The 18,046-nt window shown below is 42.1% G+C and overlaps 1 protein-coding gene across 2 annotated transcripts in view; it reads right to left on the bottom strand.

Moving 5' to 3' along the window:
- The window catches only part of BCKDHB (branched chain keto acid dehydrogenase E1 subunit beta), a 2,914,018-nt gene that overhangs the window by 2,393,822 nt on the left and 502,150 nt on the right, over nt 1–18,046 (bottom strand). The window lies entirely within an intron of this gene.

Raw genomic sequence — 18,046 nt, 5'->3', positions numbered from 1 at the left:
TAGGGATGACTGCAATTAGGAATATAGACAATAGGCAAGAAGGGGCTGGAATTTATTTGAGAAAAATTGCAAAGGAACCAAATTACTGGGAGCAAATAACTAGAGAGGAAGGTATTAGAATGGGAAGAGGCCAGGAATTTATTTGGACTGCAAGTTAGAGATTGCTTTCCCTATCAAGGCTTGATATCAGAGTACAGACAAAGAGAAAAAAAATAGGTGGGTCCTAAATGAAAGAACAACACTGGTAGAGTTTTTAGTAGAATCTAGAACAGAAACTGCCATTAAAAAAGGAATAATTAGTAGAGCATATCAAATATTGCATGATAACTATAAGAATCAATCAGAGGTTAGAAATGATTGGGAATATGTTTGGCTCACAAATATGCAAAAAAATCTAGAAGATTTAGGATTTTACTTGGAAATATCTACACAGACATTTTTATACCCCAAGTAGACTCCAGAGAATTTCTCCTCAGGTAGACAGCAAACGTTGAAGGTGTGAAAGGGAAGAAAGAGGTATTTGGGAACATATTTTCTGAGAGTGCAGAGGGTTGGCGGACTTTAAGGATTCCCTGTGGGATGCACTGTCGGAGATGCTAGGTAGGCGGACTGGTGTGATGAGGGAGATGATTTTTCTGAGCTGGGATACAGAATCGGAATTGCCCAGACATGGTAAGGCCTTACTGTATCTAATTATGGTGGCTGCCAAAAAAGCAATTACTAGAAAATGGAAATCAAAATCCAAACCAACTATATTAGAAGTAGTGAATATAGGAACAGAGATAAAACAACTGGAATTGAGATCTTTAGAAAAGGGTAAAAACAAATTACAAAAAAAATGGAAATTGTGGGAACAATGCATACAGGGGAGGAATGAGGTTTAAAAGAAGGCAGGACTTAAATGAGTTGTCTGACTGATGATGATAATGTTTGACTGAAAATAATTGGGTAGATTTTAAGTGATGTATAATGTTCGCAACTGATATGTCAGTACAGTTTGTGATGTAAAATGCTTGCAACTTGGATTGTGTTGGTGTGGTTCATTTTCATTTATATAAAAGTATAATTGCTTATGTTGTAAGTGATGGCTTAATAAACATTTTTGTTTAAAAAAGGGGCATGAATTCGATAATTATATATAAAGTTGCTTAGATTATATGATATATAGCAATATATGGAAGTATAATGTTTAATATTAACTTAATACAATTTGATTATTTTAGTATAAATGTAAATTTGCCTATGTCACAAGTGATAATCCAATAAAAAAATAGAATCTAGAAAATATGCTCTCTTGCTCACAAATCAGCATATCAGACACTAAGGAGGTTGTCAGCTCGCACAATTCACCTCCTGTACCAACCACAAGTACAACACCTAAACCCACATACAAGGAGGTACTCACCAGAAGCCTGCCTAAAGATCAGAGACCTCCCAAACATAAATACACTTCATATAATTCACTACCAGCTGAACACAGTACACACAAAAACACACAAGTGTCTCACTTAAGCCCCTAAGGCACAATACAAAATCTAATGTTTAGATCACAGATGACTCCATTGTGAGACACACAGACGCCCCAGTCACCATGTTGGATAAGGAAAAGGTCACGGTCAGCTGCCTGTCAGGTACCAGGATCCACCACATCACACATGCACTCAAGTCTCTCAACAACAGGTACTGTTATGACTCTAGTAACAAAAACAAAATTATTTTGCAAGTAGGCAAGTGCACGGCCCCACAAAAATATAAGTAAATACAAAAAATGGCCAGCACAGTGCATGCGAGAATAATTTATTGAAAACACATTATTATATTTTTCGCACTAGGGTATGTTTTTGCAATAAATTATTTTTTCATACACTGTGCTGGCCATTTTTTTTGTATTTACTGTTATGACTCTGTCATTGTCCAGGTTGGTGTGAATGACCTGAGACGTACCTCTCTGGACTATATGAAGAGAGATATGACTGAGCTTTCCAAGTGCAAATAACTGTAGGAAAGAACCTCCTCCAAGTTATCATCAGTAACAGGTCTCCCTCCATGAACCATGATATTCACACTGCCTACTTGGATCTACTTGAGTCGCTCAAAATACAACCAAACACTCTGGTTATGGATGACTTTAACTACTCATCCATAGATTGGGTAAATTATACAAGTACTATCACTCACACCTAAAGGTTCTTGGACTTCATTAACTCCAATGCTTTGGAACAGATAGCTGGCTCCCTTACAAGGGGGCCCAAACATTCTTGATCTGGTACTCAACAACATGGGAGATCGGTGTACTACCACAAGTGTGCAGCCCTGGTGAAGTTTGAACATAAATCAGTCTAGTCTGAAGTAATGACCACACAAGTCCCCGCCTCAGGAGAAATTAGGATAAAAAACTTCTCCAAAGCCAACTACAGTCGCAAGAAATGGTATTAACAGCTTTAAAGCTCCTATCCCCACTGATGGCAAGGACACCTATACTAAGGTATACACCAATGCTCTGTATAAACATCTGTACAATTGTTTTGACTCAGCTGTACCTGATAGGACCAAAGCAAGATTCTCTAGAAAGAACAAGCTTGCCTGGTGGACATCTGCCATAAACAGGTTATACAACAAGAGGAAGAAACTGCTGTCTAAGAATATGAACGAACAGTCTGAAATGGAAGCACACCACTCTCAGCCAGAACAAGCAAATAAAGAGATCTTGTAAAGTCCTCTAAAGCTAACTATGAATCTAAATTAGTATCCCTAGCTAAGGATAGCCATAAGGCATTCTTTAGCTACATCCGAAACCTTAAAAGAAAAGCCCAGATTTGCACTGAACTTGTGGTGATATATACTGAACCTGTAGAAATAGCCAACCTACTACCGGACAGTTTCAGTGAAAACGCCTCCCCCTTGTGCCCGCCACATATACCCCTGAGCATTCCTACCACCTGTTCTCAACCTAGTATCTCTAAACAGCAGGTCTTAACCGCTCTCTCCTAGGCCTGTATGGGACCTGATAACATCCCAGGTGACATTCTAAATAATTTAAAACAGGAATTAGCAACACTACTGAGTACTCTCTTTAACCACATCCTAAAAAAGAAGTTATGTACTTACCATAACGTTCCACGTGAGTTGTTCATCTCGCCTTTATTCTTACACATGGGTACAGAGCCGCGCCATCGGCTCCAAGTTGGCTGCTTTACTAGCTAATGATCTCAGAGTAGCTCGAGGCCAGGCCCCTATCCCATGATGCTCTATGTCCTACCCCAGATCAAGTTTGCTGACTCAGCAAGAGCAAGTATAACTCACTAAATACTCCAGCCGGAGTAAGAAACCCCATAACAAGACTACCAGATCCCAAGTCTACCCGGTCTTCGAGACCCTGGAGGGGGAAGGTGGGTGGGAATGTAAGAATAAAGGAGAGATGAACAACTCACATGGAACATTATGGTAAGTACATAACTTCTTTATGTGAAGTTGTTCAATCTTGCCATTTATTCTTACACATGTGTAGCGGTCCCAAGCACCATAATCCTGAGTGGCTCACAGGAGTATATTCCTGAGGGCAGTGGAACCAAAGGATGCCCTGTCCCTGGAGGCCCTGTCCACTTTGTAATGAGTGATAAATGTATGAGGCTTAGACCAAGCGGCAGCTGCACATATAGGGTCCAAAGGTAAACAAGCCGTATAAGCCGAAGATGTGGAGACGGCTCTAGTTGAATGGGCCTTCACACCATATTCTAATGTTTGGTTCGCTGAAGAGTGACTAAGTTTGATGCAGTCAGTTAACCACTTAGAAAGGATAACTTTAGAAACTGGTAATCCTTTCTTGGCATCAGCATAAGATACAAAACGTTGGTCAGATCTTCTAAATTCCTTTGTCCTGTTCAAATAGAATCTCAATTGTCTGTGGACATCAAGTTTATGCAATATGTATTCCAACTGATTAGAATGATTACTGAAAAAGGTTGGAAATTCAATAGTTTGGTTCAGATTGGTCTCAGAACACACTTTTGGCAAGAATGAAAGATTAGTCCTCAATGATACCCTGTCTGGATGAAACACCAAATACGGTGGTTTGACCGAAAGGGCCTGAAGCTCAGATACCCTGCGTGCTGAGGTAATGGCCACCAAGAAAATAGTCTTCCAGGAAAGAAACTTCAACTGACAGGATGATGCGGGTCAGGGGGGGGGGGGGGGCACGGGACAGCAAAAAAATTAGATTCCAGGGAGTAAAGGGTTGTCTAACAGGCGGCCTAAGATGAATGGTGCCCTTAAGGAAGGCCCAACATAATCTGTGAGACATTAAGTTAGAACCCTCAGCTCCGAAATGAAAATTCGAGATGGCAGCCAATTGAACTCTAATAGTGGTAGCTGCAGCACCTTCGTGAAAAAGTTTAGAGAGAAATTCCAGGATGCTATAAATTGGGGTAACATAGGGATCAATGTTGTTTTTAGAAGCCCAAAAAGCAAATCGCTTCCATTTACTAGCATACAAATTTCTCGTAGCAGCCTTATGTGAAGATACAAGAATGTGCTGTACCTCTGAAGAAAAATCATGAGACCTGGCTAAGCAGGGAATTGGAGCAGCCAAGCTGTCAGTCTGAGGGAACGAAGAGAGGGATGGAGGGCCCCTGACGAATGTGTCAGTAGGTCTGGAACTGGGTCCAGAATCCAATGTTCCTCCAGTTGAGAGTCGGAGGAAGGGGAACTAAATCTGAGAGGCCAAAGAGGGTCTATTAAAATTACAGTCCTGCTGAGGGTTTTGGCTTTCTGCAAGAACTTCGGAATCAGGGGAATAGGTGGAAAGGCATACAGGAGTCCTGGGGGCCAATCGTGAATGAGCAAGTCCCTTGGGCTGTCCCCTGGTAGGGGATTTAGGGCAAAGTAGCTTCTGCATTTAGCATTCATAGGAGATGCAAACAGGTCACAGCAAAGCTGGCCCCATCTGTGGAAAATCTTCTCCGCAACTTCATTTTTGAGAGACCACTTGTGTGGTAGCAGAATAGCTCTGCTCAATTTGTCCTCTATCATGCTGGATTTCCTCGGGATATGCATTGCTAACAGAAAGCACCCGGTGGACAGAGCCCACTGCCAAATTCTCAAGGCCACTTGACAGGGGATAAGACTTGGTTCCCCCTTGCTTGTTGATGTAACAGACTACCGACATGTTGTCCAACTGTATCTCAATCGACCCTAGAGGCAGAGAGTCGTGAAAGTGCTGCAACGTCAAAAGGACCGCTCTCAGCTCCAGAACACTGATGTGCAATTATGCCTCTGTTTCCGACAAGGTGCCTTGGGCTGTTCTTCCCTGAAAAAGTCCCCCCCCCTCCATCAGAGAAGCATCCGTGTTCACCGTGGCTGATGGCAGGGGGAGAACAAATGGTCGACCCACTGTAAGTTGTTGGCTGGTCAACCACCAGCAAAGATCCTTCTTGCAAGAATCCGTAATCATGATTAAGAATGACAAGGGAAGTTGTTGGTATGACCACTGAGGGAATAGTAACCATTGAAGAATCCTCATATGCATTCGTCCCAGAGGAACTGCTATGAGTGTAGCTGCCATGGTGCCTAGGAGTTTCGGTACTTGATGAGCTGGTACCTTTCTTCTCTGCAGAATGTCCGAGACCTGGATTCGGAGAGTGGCTATTCTGTCCAGGGGTAATCTTATTGTGGCGGTGGTAGTGTCTAATTCCATTCCAATAAAGGAGATAGGCTGCGATGGCGACAACGCAGATATTTCGAAATTGATAGTGATGCCTAACTGAGAGCAGAAATTGAGAGTTTGATCCCTGGACAGAATTAGTGGATGCCTGGAGGTGGCAGAAAGGAGCCAGTCGTCCAGATACGGAAACACTCAGAATCCTAGATGCCTCAAGCGAGCCATAACCACTGCCATGTATTTGGTAAACACTCTGGGGGCTGTTGTGAGTCCAAAGGGCAGTGCTCGGAATTGGTAGTGACTGGCTCCCAGCCGGAAATGCAGATGATCTCTGGATGGTCTGGCTAATTTGATGTGGTAGTACACATCCTTGAGATCTATAGAGCACATCCTATAGCCCACTCCGAGGAATGGGAGAACAGACTGAAGCGTGACCATCCAGAACTTCTCTTTCTTTACAAATCTGTTGAGTCTGCTGAGATCCAAGATGGGCTTCCAGTCCCCTGTTTTCTTTGGAAATAAAAAGAATCTGGAGTAAGTTACGGATCCTATCTGGTATGCTGGGACTGGCTGGATGACTCATTTTTCCTGCAGCCTCTGAATTTCTATGGCAGCTTGATCCCTGAGACTGGGTGGAACGTCTGGAATTTTTTTGCCAACAGGCATATTTTCTAGAAATGGGATGATATATCCTCTGGTAACGATGCTTTGTACCCAAGAATCTGTTGTAATTACTAGCCAGGCATCTGGATACAAAGCCAAGCGACCCCCCGGCTGCCTCCAGAGCAGAACAGGCGGGCCTTCTCTCAGGAGCGCTGATAGGGCTTACCAAGGAATTGATTCCTGTTGCCCTGGTTCTGTGGACCCCCTCTGTCGCCAGGGTGGCATCTTCCATTATTGCCCCCTCCTCTGCCCCTGGAGGGGGGGTTCACTACGTGTGTTCTAGAAAGCTCCTTGGGACTTTCAAAACCACATTTTTCCACCTTTCTGCCCTTTGGGGTATGGTCTGGTAGGGGTGGAAAAACGGACTCCTACAGCAGATAGAGTCTTTCCCTCCTGCTCACACCTAGTGAGAGTTTCCTTGACTTTGGGCCCAAACAGAGAAGAGCCATCAAATGGGGTGTTAACAAAGGAAAACTTGAAGGCTTCCGCAAAGAAGCATAAGTGAATCCAGGACGGTCTCCGAAGAGCTATCGCTGAACCCGCTGCCCGACTCGAACCATCGGCTGCACAGGAAATGAGCCGCATGGAAGAGTTCACAATGGAGTTAAGGGTATTAAGTTGTGCTGTCACTTTGTCAGAGACAGCTCCATCTGTATTACCCTGCAGAGTATCCCCAAGCTCTTTCAGAAGATCTCTCTGAAGACAGGTGAAATGAGTCAAATAGTTAAGCGATTGCATGGCAAATGTCGCAGAACTAAAGATGCGTTTCCCATATCTGTCCATTGTCCTAGAATCTCTATTAGGAGGATGGACAGTGGAAGAGGTTTCTGACATCTCTTTCTTGGTGGCCACCGCCGCCGCCACCACCATGGCATCAACGGGGACTCCCTTAGTGAGGAACATCTTGTCTTGGCGGGAGGTGATAAATTTGCTGGGCCTCCATGGGACCGGTTCCATAGAAACAGGAGACTCCCACACCCTTTGCACGATCAATTCCATCAACTCGTCACAGGAGTTGGAAGGTTGAGACCCAAAAGCCTTCAGGAGCACCGACTCATCCTCAATAGGATAACGGACTGCCAGTCACCCCTCTGCTTTAGGACTTCCAGGATATCCGCAAAGGATATATCCTCCGAGGGTGACCGTGCGGACCCGTCCGATTCCTCTAAGTCAGTGTCTGATGTCAAAGATTCCTGGGGGGAATCTAAATGCCTCCGCTTGCATAATCTCTTCCTGGGAACCTCATCAGTGGGGGCTTCTAGTGAGGTCTTAGTAGAGCAGGGGTCACCCAATGGGGGTACCTGAGGCTCTGGGTCTCAACACTTCACAGGGACCTGCGATGTAGAGGCAGAACATGGCACTTCAGGGGAGGAAGACAAAGGACCTGATGATGTGTGTGTCTTAGATGACATAACCCTCCTCATGGCATCGAATGCACTGCTGCTTCGACCTGAGGAAGCCGCCAGTTCTGATGAAGATGGCAACTTCACCGGCACCAAGACAGTGGGCTCTGAACCAGAGGATGGAGCCAAGCTCATCCGCACTGACGCCCCAAGAGGAAGGGTCGGAACAAATGATCACACTTTCACAGAAGGGCTTGGAGCCGATGACCTGGTCTCCGAGGACACCTTCGAGGACATGGAGGTCTGGTTAACCTTATCCAAGGTCTCTTGAAAATCTGGCTTCAACAAGCCTCTATCTACCAGCTTCCTTCTCCTCTCTAATAAAACCGTACTGCTGAAGGAGTGGCAGACAGAGCAATCCTCCTGGAGGTGAACAGGCCCCAAACAATAAACACAATTTACATGTGTGTCTGTAATGGACATCTTCTGCCAGCATTTTGGACACTTCTTGAAGCCAGATTTTTGCTTCTCCCTCTGATCAGCCATGTTAGTAAACACAAAAATACAATAGCATGCTATAAGTTGTCAGAGCCCTAACAAACTTCAATTCAGTATACAAAATACAGTAACTCTAACCTAACACAGTTACTGCACTAACAATCACAGCACACAGAATAACAACAGTGCTGAGTTGTCAGATCCCTGAACAACTAAGGATAAAAAAGTATTTTCTAACAGCAAACACGCTATCTAACTGCACACTATATCTATAGATTTACAAAGGATAGAGGGATTGTATATCAATAAAGCGATATAACCAAAAAAAAAAAATGTCCAAAGGCCTAAGAGCAACTGCTCTGTAACAAAGAATCTAAATATAATGGATTCTAAAAGCTACCCATCTAATAGTAATTAGAACTGGAAAGCACAACACACTACAGCCATTATCTCACAAAATATAGCATAAAGTTTGTCAAAAACTAAATAAGAAATTTCTACTGGCCCGAGCTCTTCGACGACCTTGCGATCTGTTGCAGCGGCAAACTAGATCTGGGGTAGGACAGAGAGCATCATGGGATAGGGGCCTGGCTTCAAGCTACTCTGAGATTTTTAGCTAGTAAAGAAGCCAACTCGGAGCTGATGGCTCAGCTCCATACCCATGTGTAAGAATAAATGGCGAGATTGAACAACTTCACATCACTGGTTTTATTCCTGCAGAATGGAAAACAGCTACTGTCATCCCCTTGCACAAATGGGGTGTATCCACCAACCCTGGGAACTACAAACAACTCATAAGCCTAACCAGCCTTATCTGCAAGGCCATGGAGAGAATCATCATGGACCTTATCAACAAAGATATAGGAAACCTTCAAACGCTTGACCCAATCCAGGTTGGTTTTGTCAAGGGCAGATCGTACCTGGTGGACTTCTTCGAGAAAGTCACCAGAGCCCTGTATGAGGGCAAATCTGTGCATATGGCCTACCTAGACTTAGCCAAGGCCTTTGACACAATCCCCCACTGAGGCATCATTGAAAAACTCACGGGGTTCAACCCATATATTGTCAGGTGGGTTGCAAACTGGCTCACTGACAGAACACACACAGTCAAGATAGGGGATTCCACTTCCACCAGCAGAACCATTACCAGTGGTGTTCCACAGGGATCAGTGGTGGGGCCCCTATTGTTTGGAACCTACTTCTCAGAAGTTCAGGCAAAAACAAAAGGTCTGTGGCTAACACAGTTTCCTGATGACTGCAAACTAGGTGCAGTTACACAGTTGCCAAATGTCAACATTCTACAAGAAGGGCTTATTACTAAACCAATGATTTGTGCCAAAGTCATGGACTTAAACCTAATGAAAAACTGCATCATCATCCCCTTCAGGAAGGGTGATGTCCCTGCAGATTACCATATTAACAGCAAAACGCTAAGCTCTAAATCAGTGGTGAGAGATTTGGGCATACAGGTTGACAGCAACTTTACCTTTGATCACCATGTCTCCACAGAAGTTAGGAAGGCCCTTGACATTGCTCACCTGATAAGTAAGGGTATATCTTCTGTGATGCCCCAGCACTGGACCAGTAATCAAAGAGCCTGGCAACATTGGGGAACGTATACACTGGAAGGATGACAAGTACACACACAGTAAAGTGCAATTTCCCTTAAGAGCACACAGAGACCACAGTCAGTCTGGGGCTGGTTTATCCCTCTTTCTCCAGATCCCCAATAAGCACAACTATAGAGCTGAGATCTCAGCTGAGTGGCCAAGCCAAGACCTTCAGCACCTTCTCTGTGCAACCAGTGCTTCATGTCCCTGCCCAAGTAGCTGACACACACACACACACACACACACACACACACACACACACACATCTGGGAAAGGCTGGTATAAGTTTACTAGCTATGCCCCCTTTTCCCCAGACTATACGGTAGTTATCACTGCCACCTACCAACTCTTTATCAGCTACTTTAAGGCCCTTAGCAAAGGGTGCCCGATCTTACTGAGTAATGTTACTATTAATCCAAATGGTAGTCTGTCCAAGAACAAGGCTATTAGGGGGTGGCCTGCACAGTGGTACCAAATAAATATGCAAGTACTATCAAAGCTTAAATATGTCTCACAGATATCAGCCACAAAGATAGGTTTAAATATATTTAATAATAAATAAAACAAGAAGGTACTCAGTACATCATCACAGTAACTTCAGAATTCAAAATCACAGAAAATATTTAAAGCAACACTGCAGGACAGTCTCAAATAAATACAGAAAACATCTACGTTATTCTTTACTATATTCCTTACTGAATCTAAAAGAAGTACTATACCCTAGTTAACTTACTATTACAGCAAGGCAAGTGTGGTGAATGGATCTTCTAGCTGATGTTGTCAGGTCAAAGACAAATACAGAAATGCACAGTCACTCTCTCAGAGACTTCTTAAATTAATATCAAATATTACTGCTGGGATATTTGCAGCATGGCATCACTTTTTTGTCACCTGACTTCCCTCATGCTCAACAACCATTGATAGAAACCACTAGCATTTAGTATATCCCTGTGAAAATGCATAGCCTTTAGATCTTTGCAGCTGCTGGAAGACATAAAACAATAAAACACAAAGCAATGCAGAAGGCTCTGTAGTTTTAGACATCCTGTCTCCTTGCTGCAGTGAAACCAACTCTTTTATTAAATGGTTATAAAACCATTTAATTTCAACTATTTTCCTGAAGTTTTGCAAGTTAACCTTCTACGTTCCAGTTTCCACTGTTAAAATATATACATTTACACAGCTACAATAGTGTATATACATTTCTCTTCTCTTCCAATAGGGCACACTGTGGATACATCTTTTAAGCTCAGTACCGTATAAAGCCTGTTCAACACACACTTCTGTACCAGCAGTTTAATAGACACATAACATACAGTTCTGATACATTTGTAACACAAGCATATGAATCATATCGATATTCACAAATGACACATAACCATTTACAAAATTCCATACAGGTGTGCTGGCATTATCACACTCTGTCACACTTCTATATAAATCATACTAATACTCACAAATGACATAGAATTATTTACAAAATTCCAGACAACTAGGCTGACAATATTTCCTTTTGTGACAGCTTCCAAAACAAAAGAGGTTATAACCCCCCCTGTACTCATCCCTCATCAGGCCAATAACAGAGTACACTGCTCCCTTTGGTATGTACCCTACCAGGTACCTGCAGTAACTACAGAGATCTCAAAGGTTTCCAACAAAGAAAATTCAGGGTCTTCTGCACAAGTCATACGCGAACAGACTGAAATCACTGTCACTATACTCTGCATCGTAGAGACTACTCAGCGGCAACCTGTGCTTTGCATACAGAGCAACTTCTGATCCTGCCTTAATGGCTACGCTGCACATTTGTAAGTCAACCGATACACAATTCACTCACTCTAGGGACCTTAACCTAGCTTGTGACATCAACAGGACTTAACTGTAGAGAAAGATATGTCTCACAGAGGTCACCTCTCCTCTGGAACAAACTTCCAAGTCAAGTTAAACAGTGCCCCTTGTTGACCCTATTTAAGTGTAACTTGGTCGACTGGATGAGAAACCACAAATTCACCCCAGGGGTTTCATCCATGTCCCTCTTGGATAGGGGCAGTTGGTGCTGATTTAGATCAGCTTGTAATCACAGACTATATCAGTAGACCATGTAGGGAACAAGGATTGAACTTGGCTAAGCTTGTAAGGGACCCTAAGGCCATTAGCCTAGTAATCTCCTACGATCCTAGGAACTGCAGAACCAAAGAAATTTCTATTGTCAAAAGGAGCATCCATCAGCTTGGCCTTGATATCATTAGGTAGAAGCTGAAGAAAAGGCAGTAATAACTGCTCAACACAGATCCAAAGGCAGCAGCTCTAGACGAGGCATTATAACTACATTTAATGGAATGCTGAGCTACTTGAGAAGAAGAACCTATTAAAGAGAGGGCTAAAGTCTTCCCCTCAGAACCAGTAAGATCTGAAATAACCCGAAAAGCCTGAGAAGAGACAGGGGCCAAAATATATCTGGTCATATGGGTCTGGTAATTCACAGCCCTGAAAGCCAGAGTAGCAGCAGTATACACTTTCTTACCAAACCTTTCCATGGTTCTGCTGTCCTTGTAAGAGGGAAGCAGCTTAGTAGAAGGTAAAAGCTTAGAGGGCTTATCAAAAGAGACAGAAATAAGAGAAGGGTTAGCTGAAGGACATTTATAAAGAAATTTACAATCATCAGACACCTTACAAAACCTATTAGATGTTTTAAGAGCAGGGGGATGAGAAGTTGCAGAAAAAGTATCCAACAAGGCAGCAAGAACAGGAGGAAGAGCAAAGGGCTTGGGAGACTCCATTTGAAGGAGTTCATAATATCTATTTTTAACATCAGAAACCTGGATACAGTTCCCCACTTAAAAAAACTCCATCATATGGAAAAACAGTACCCCCAAAGGAAATCTCTTCAAAAGGAGAATAAGGGCTAACAGAATCCTCTTCCTCAGAACCATAATCTAAGGGAGAGGGAATCTGGGAGAAATACGCCAAACATTCCTCATCAGAATCTATTTCCTCATCAGACAAAACCTTCTCCCTAGGCCTCTTAAGAGGAGTAAAATACCAAGGTGGAGCAGGAAAACAGACCCCCTGAGGGGCTTCAATGCCATAAGGGCAGTAAACAAACCTTGTGTATAATCCTGCCATTCATGCTGAGGGTCCTTGGGAGCAAGAGAAATATTCTTAATTTTCTGCTTCTTTTTCAAAGGGACATTAGCCTTAAATACCTTAGGAGGTTGAGACCCCTGCCTACACTCTAAGCGTACTGGGAATCTCCTCCCTAACAAGGATCTATGGAACACCCCTAGACACTTCAGATATAATCAGCTGTGGTTCCCCATTAACATCTGAAACAGATGTCTGCAGAGCCTCTAGGCTTTCTCCAGCTTCAAGAGAGATGGCTGGTGGAGGTGGTACAGCAGAAGAATCTGACCAAACTTGTTTGACCTTCTTCTTTGCAGACAGCTGACTCTCAGGATGGGATGATTTCACCATAGCCCCCTGAGCCAACCATTTAAGACATTGCTTCTCTAGGGGAATAGCTAAAGAGGAGAAACAACTACACATAGTTTTCAGGACAAACACCAGAGAAATAAAACAAGATGTATGGTCATGAGAAGCACCTAAGCAAAACAAACACTGCTTGTGACAGTCCTTATGAGGAATCTGCCTTCCACACTGGCTTTTCCCCTTTTTTGGATGACATGTAAACTAACCACCACAAAAAAAGATAAGAAAAACCCTGGGGCACTTATCTGAAAATAGCTTGGCAACCAACAGACGAAAGAACATTCAGACAGAGGACTGGAGATGGTGTTCAGTCTGGTGACAAAGAAGTTCAGGGGAAGGTACATCTGTACATCACTTTTAGGCCCTACACCATGTATGGGGAGCGTACATGTGATGTACAACATCCTGTTACAACCTAAGGCTTTGGTATACTGGCCAGACGTAGGGCTGCCCTAAGCAACGCATCCCTACTTTAAGGAATACTGCAATAATGATAGGGAAGGATATCTAAACATCTTATTTATTTTCCTAAATATTTAGTCCCCCCCAGTACATTAAACTGCAATACAAGAAAATAAAGTTATTTACAACTGGAAACATCAGCCAAGTTTATCTTGTAACTGAGAGTCATGCTATATTACTCTGACAAATTTGCTATATCACTTTGTATGTTTACAGAGAAATAGTCCTTTACTGCTAGGTATCCCCAGGTAATGTAATACAGCCTTTTGAGTACTTTGGTTTTGCCATTCATTTCATTAAAAAAAAACATACTTTTCACTTTTTCAAGCTGACAAACTCACTATGTAGCTGAATCATATCACTAGTGTCTTTTAATGAAATGACAACAAAAAATAATACTTTTTTCTAGGAAAAGTCCTTATTTCCAATTATTATTATATGTTATATACATTTTACATTATTTGGCTGGCATGCACATATTTGAAAATCTGTTGTTTACTTTCCCTAAAAAAACACTATTAGGCTGTGAAAAACTGTGATCATCATATAATCTTATCCTAAAAATATCACAAGAACATACTGAAGCATAACAGAGGAACCAGGCAAGGGTGTCCTCTTGCCCCTTTGTTACCTGCTTTACATTTAGAGTCACTGGCAAAGAAAATAAGGGGACTCAGCAATTCAAGAATATAATTAGTACGGTAATCAAGAAATGTTGGCTTTATCTGCAGAAAATATTTTGTATGTGCTAAATCCAGAAAAGGGCATTTCCGTGTTGTGTAATATTTTGAGACAGTTTCAAGTATTTTTGAGATATAAAATTAATGACGATAAAGCAAAGGCTACAGTGGTAAATTATGTACCTCCTAATTACTTGGTTCAGCAATACCCACATTCCACATTTATGTAGACATGATAAGAAGTATTTAGGTGTATGAATTAAAAAGGATTCTGTTATGGCAGCTAAGGATATGTGGGAAGAGACTAAACAAAAGATAAAACAAAAACTGAGAAACTTGTTTATGAATGTGGATAGTAAGATGCAAGCAGTGAAAATGCTTTTAGTTCCTTTAGTTTTATATACAGGTCAGGCATATTTTTATCAACCAGAAAATAGGTGTGGACAAAATTAAAGAGTTGAAGGAATTTATCAAGGAGGGGGAAGAGGGCAAGAGTAAGTGGTAAAAGTTGATCATCCAGAGAGCAAGGCGATTTAGGATTACCTGATCTGTATGAATTTTGTGGAGCTATGCAGTCGAGGCTCATATACATAATACAATGTTGTAAACCAAAGTGGAAAGGGATGATGATGAAGTATGGGGGGAGTTCTAAAAATAAGGAGACAGTAGGATTTTGGTTGCATATCCTTAAGGAAAGTAACAGTGACAAAAAAATAGTACTATATTCATAACTTTGCTAAAAGGGATGACTGCAGGTTGACATACAAAAATAGGCAAGATGGGACTGGAATTTACTGGAGAAAAATGACAAAGGAACCAAGACATTGGAAGCAAATAACTATAATGGGAAAGGTAAGAGAGTGGAATGCAGTTAAAAAAAAAAGTTTTCACTGTAGGTTAGAGACTGCCTTCTGTACCAAGGATTGATATCACAGAATAGGCAAAAAGAAAGGAAGAGGGGAGTCCTAAGTGAAAGACCAACTCAATTAAAGCCGCAGTGGTACAGCAGTTAGCATGGTCGCCTCACAGCAAGAGGCTCTCCAGTTCGATTCTCGGCTGGCATGCCTTCTCTGTGGAGTCTGCATGTCTTCCCGGCGGTCGAATTCTCTTTAAAAGACATGCAGGTAGGTGTGTGTGTGAGTGGGTGTGCCTTCCTTGAAGGTTGGGCGCTGGGCTGGCAACTTGACACCATAAAAATTCACTGTCAATCATTAGTGGACTGGAGTTCCGCAGTGGCGACCCCTAACCAGGAAAAGCTGAAAGACAGTTTGTAGTTGATTCCAGAACAGAAACTCCTGTTAATAAAACGTATATTGAATATACATATAAAATATTGCATGATAACTATAAGAATCAATCAGAGTAGGTTAGAAAAGATCGGAAAGTAAGAATGGAAAAACAATATAAAAAGGAACAATGGAAGGATGTATGTATGGCTCCCAAGTATGTAAAAAAAAGTCCAGAAGGTTTAGGATTTTGGCTTATAAGTGCTTGAAGTCTACTCTAGGTATAAAGATATGCATGCAAAGAATTTTTCCTCAGGTGGATAGCAAATGCTGGAAGTGAGATGGGAAGCAGAGGGATAACTGGGAACAAGTTTTTTGGAAGTGTGATGAGTTGGAAGATTTTAAAATTACACTACAGAGTACACTGACAAAAATTTTGGGGGAGAAAAATCGGGGCAACTAAGAAAATAATTCTTTAGAGCTGGGACATGGGATCTGAGCTTCCAACACATTGTAAGGCCTTAAGTTTAATGCTACTGGCTGCCAAGAAAAGCAACTACTAGAAACTAGAAATCAAAAGCTAAACTAACTGTAACTGAAGTACTAAATATTGTTAGAGATAAAAGAACTGAAATGAGCTCTTCAGATATGGGAAGGAGCAAATTAGATATAAATAAATGGAATTTGTAGGAACAATACATGCAGAATAATGTTCATGAGGAAGAGCGAGGTTTAAGAGAAGGCAAGAATTGCTCAATATATGTAATGTTGGAGCATATGACAGTTTTTTTATAAAGAAAGAAAACATTTGCAATGTACAATGCATGAACAAACTTACTATGGTTTGCCTTCTCTTCTGTTACTGTATGTGTCCATAGGTCTTTAAGTGATAATTTAATAAAGGTGTTTAAAAAGAATATTTGGAACCAACAGAGAAATATTGTCATTTTATGTTAGGGTGGTATTCAGGCCAGAATGGCCTTTGGAAATTGACATTGTGAACAGCATCTGTGTAGCCTTAAGTTCTCCTCAGAGTAAAATAAACAAAAGCTATCAAAAACATAAATACATGTTGATGTGACTTCAGAGCTAAAAGGATTATGCTTTTCTGTTAAAAGGTGATGCTTCCATTCTCTGAATAGTTATAGACATAAAAAGACATTAAAATTGCATTTTTGCTTTTAATTAAACTAAGATGCAAAACTGATCTTTTGTCTCTGAGGGTGGCAGACCCGTCCAAGTGGTGTTTTACTGATACTTACTCCAGTTACATTCTTTGAAAGTATTATAAATGTTGAGACATTTTGGAGATAGAGCCTTTTAAATAAAAGGAGCAGAAATAGCCAACAACAGCCACTATTCTAAGGACAGACCTACTATCTCCCATTCCCTTTCGTCCAAGCCATCTTCTGCTGTTACTTTAAACTCTGCCAGGTACTTCCACCGCACTTCTGAGACAGACTGGGAGCCAGTAGTAAAGATACTTTTGAAGTTGCAGGAAAAAGATGGGTGCCATCCCATCCTCATCTGTTTCCAGAGTAGATCAGGCCAGTTCCCCCCTTCACCTATCTTAGCTCCTTCACCAGTGCCACTTTCAGCACTGGTGGTTTTGGAAGCTCTCTGCTTGGCACTGAGATGTACCACTGCCTCTGCTCTGTATACCATGTGTCCAATATACCCAATGCTGAGACTTTGAGAATAGAATGAAAATCCTCAAAGAACCACAGCAGGTTCATACAGAGTCTTCAGGAAACTCCTGTAAGTCACAACCAGAGATTCCATGAAGAAGATGTGCAAAAGGAGGCAAGTAAACTCCCCTTTCAGAGTCAGTGACATCAGGCATGGTCTTGGATGAGAAAGAGAGGGCATCCTGAAGACAGCATATCTGGTGAAATCCTTGAAATGATGCAGCAAAGTGGGATCTTGGCCATCAGTCCCACCCCTCTCTGGATGAAAAAGTGCTCTTTGAGCCACACCATTCTGCACCCTTTACCTCTTGGGTGTTTCCTCCTGCAGACAGTCTTACTGGCTTGACCTCTGTGAAAGCTGCAAAGAGGCCATGGCAGAACCAGACTCCAGTAAAGCAATCCCTCAAAATCTACGTAAATATTACACTCACCTAAAGATAGGCAGCACTGGTTAGAAAGTCCTTTGGTCGACTCTGCTACAGCAGCCACCAAGACTGAATTAACTGAAGAGTAAGCTGCTCTCCACGCAATGCTGTATGCACCTTCAAAAATGTCCTCATCATTTGTTCCCAAATCTGTCTCTGTAGTGCTGGGGAAGGACAGGAAAGCTTTTTTTAAGTACCAGAAAACAGCCAGGAAGGAAGAAAACAGGAGAGTTTCCTCTCTGAAGAATGCCTGCTGAATGTCCTAACTGGAGACTTGTTCTTAGTAATGGTCTCAGAAGCTAGAAG

This window comes from Protopterus annectens, chromosome 1.part1, assembly GCF_019279795.1.
Source record: "Protopterus annectens isolate FY-2018-M chromosome 1.part1, PAN1.0, whole genome shotgun sequence".
NCBI classification, from domain to species: domain Eukaryota; kingdom Metazoa; phylum Chordata; order Ceratodontiformes; family Protopteridae; genus Protopterus; species Protopterus annectens.
Note: the sequence above shows the minus strand (reverse complement) of the source record. Positions and strands in the feature narration are given on the sequence as shown.